Genomic DNA, 3,180 nt, shown 5'->3' on the forward strand with positions numbered 1-3,180 from the left:
ATTCTTGTTTATTCTTTGGATATTAGCTTAGAAAATCACTTCTTTAGCTAAGCCTTCTTCAGATCTTTATTAGTCAGAATATGTCAAGTTATATTGTTGTAACTGGAAGGCAAATGAGTTTAGGGTTCGTGCCACTGGAAGGCAAATGAGTTTAGGGTCAGCCAAAAGACTGACACAGGAGCTGCGCTCTTTAGAAAGAGTTTATCATCAGAACACTGATGCTCTAAGAAGGCAGAAGATTAACACTTTCAAAAACTGCCTTACCTTCTCAGTCCAGCTTAGAATATGTAAGGGAAAATCTGGGCATTATTCTAGAGGCTGCATGATGGTTCCAGGAGGTGTGGGGAGTCTGTTGGGCTTCACAGAGCCTTCCCTTTGGCAATGTGATCCTCCAATGGTATTAGCAACTCAAGAACAAAGATGAAAGTAGTTTGGAAAGAATGCTAGGCCATAAAGATTGTGATCAGTAAGAATAAAGGCATTAATCATAAGTTTCAGGGCAAATTTCTATGGCAGGGGACGTTCCAAGTTCTGAGTCAAGCTGTAGAGGACAATCTATTGTTAAGCTATAGGGTAAAGAGAGGTGAGGCTCAAGATTCTCTGAAGCCTCTACTATGGGGGTCCCAACTGGACCCTTCTTTATTGTGAAATAAATAACACGAAAATCCCAATAGCTTAATTCAACCGGCATTTGTTCTTACTAACAAGGTCAGTAACAAGGCCAGTAAGTTTTGTGGACCAGTAACACATGCAGTCACATAGGGCTCTGTGCTCAGAAGGGCCAATATTTTGTTTAAGGATCTGTTGTAATCCCTTGATATTCTTAATAACTTTTTTAAAGTTGTAAAATACACATAACATAAACTGCAATTTTAAAGTGTACAATTCGATGGCTTTCAGTATTTGTATTTGCATTAAGCCTGCATATTGTGTAGCTGGTCCTGCTCACTAACAGCGTATTATAGAAATCTGCTCCACCTACTCCTTAGAAATTCAGGCCTATGGGATCTCCAGAATCTTGTAAACGCTCCCTGCAAAACATGTGCTTCCTCCATTGCCTCAGCAGAAGAAGAATCCTCTGAGGATCAGGCACATATGCTCTTCTCTATTTTGGCTTGGAAGTGATAAATATAATTTCCTATTCACTGGAATTTGTCGTATAACCCACATAAATTGTAAGGCAGCTGGGAAACTGAGGAGGTTGATGGATGTTCAATGAGCATGACTATCTTTACAACATATCCACGCTTATGTCAAATTCCCCAGTTAGAAACTTCCATAACACCATATTCCTTTCCTTCATCATTGATTTAAAGCTATTTTACCACTATGTAAATTGAATGAGAGCAAGTATGGGATCTATTTTTGCCTTGAGCACCAAGATCAAGGCCTGGCACATAATAGTGCTATATTAGTCAGAGTCAGGATCCTCCAGATAAACAGAATCCATAGGACATATATCTATAGATAGATGATATAGATATAGATATAGATATAGATATAGATATATAGATATAGATATAGATATAGATATAGATATATAGATATAGATAGATATAGATATAGATATAGATATAGATATAGATATAGATATAGATATAGATATAGATATAGATATAGATATATAGATATAGATATAGATAGATACAGACAGATATAGATAGAGAGAGATGATAGAGATAGAGATAGATATAGATAAATAGATATAGATATTCTGTTTATATACTAGATATGTGTGTTTGTGTGTTTGTGTGTGTGTATGTGTGCGTATGATATATTATAGGAATCGACTTATACAGTTATAGAAGCCAAGAAGTGCCATCTAAAAGCTGGATAAACAAGAATTCCATTGGTAAAATTCAATCTGAGTCAGGAGGCCTGAGAATTTGGAGATCAGTGGAGTTAGTCCTGGTCTGAATTAGAAAGCCTGGGAAACCAGAAATGCCAATATGCAAGAACAAGAGAAGATGATTATCTCAGCTCAGAAACAGTCGGTTCATCCTCCTGCCACATTATTAAGGCCTTCAATGGACTGGATGATAGTCACATTGGTAAGGGCAACTTTCTTCACTCAGTCTATTAATTCAAATGCTAATCTCATCCAGAAACACTCTCCTAGACACATCCAGAAATATGTTTTACCAGCTATCTGGCATCCCTTACTCTAGCCAAGTTGTCACATAAAATAAACCATCACAATTGCACAACAATTATAATTGAATTAATAAATGAACTAGAAACTCCTGTAATGGTTTATTCCAGTAAATTCTCAACCTTACTGCTCTCAGAATGCTTTACACCTGTGCTATTCAGTTGATAACCACAGGCTATATGTGTTATTTACACTGAAATTAAATAAAATAAAAAATCGGTTTCTCAATCACATTAACACAATTCAGGAGCTCAGTAGTTACATATGACTAGTAGCTACCGCATTGGACAAAACAGATATAGAACATTTCCATTATTGCAGAAAGTATTATTGAAAATAATGCCTTATACTCAAGTTTAGAGAATCCAAAAACTTTTGTTTATGCAGGTTATAACTATGGATACTTACTAATTAAAATATTAGCTAAAAATTTAAAATAATATGTTAACATGTCTTAAAATTAAAGTAGTGAACACTTTATACAACATCTCTGTCTAACTTAATAGAAGACTGCAAGATTTTCATACATACTTTTGAGATATTTTGTTTGAAGTACATCCTACCTTATACAGATATGTAGTTGAAAAAGAATGTTGCTCTATTCTTTTCAAATAATAGTAGGTATTCTTCTTTTGATATTATGCAAAATGATATTTTTTTTGAAATTGAGTTGCATTGTGAAATTTAAAACTATATAAGTAAACTTTTAAAACTCTGTTACAATAAAATTCATTAGCCTATCATGTACTTTGAATAGACTCTTTGTCTATACAAGATTTTAAATATCATGCATTGGCCATTTGGAAAATATTGACTCAATAAGTTATGCAGATCTTCAATTATCGGCTCATTTTGTTATATAATATCAAAAACTCATATATGCCAATATCATTATCAGACTTACCAGGAAAGGTGTTTAAGTATTAGGAAGTTATTCTGATAACACATGCACATTTTTAAAAATTCTAATTTTTACTTGAAAACTCAAATTTTATTATTAATAATACACTCAGGTATTTTGCTCAAAG

This window comes from Pteropus vampyrus, unplaced genomic scaffold, assembly GCF_000151845.1.
Source record: "Pteropus vampyrus isolate Shadow unplaced genomic scaffold, Pvam_2.0 Scaffold26, whole genome shotgun sequence".
Classification (NCBI taxonomy): Eukaryota; Metazoa; Chordata; class Mammalia; order Chiroptera; family Pteropodidae; genus Pteropus; species Pteropus vampyrus.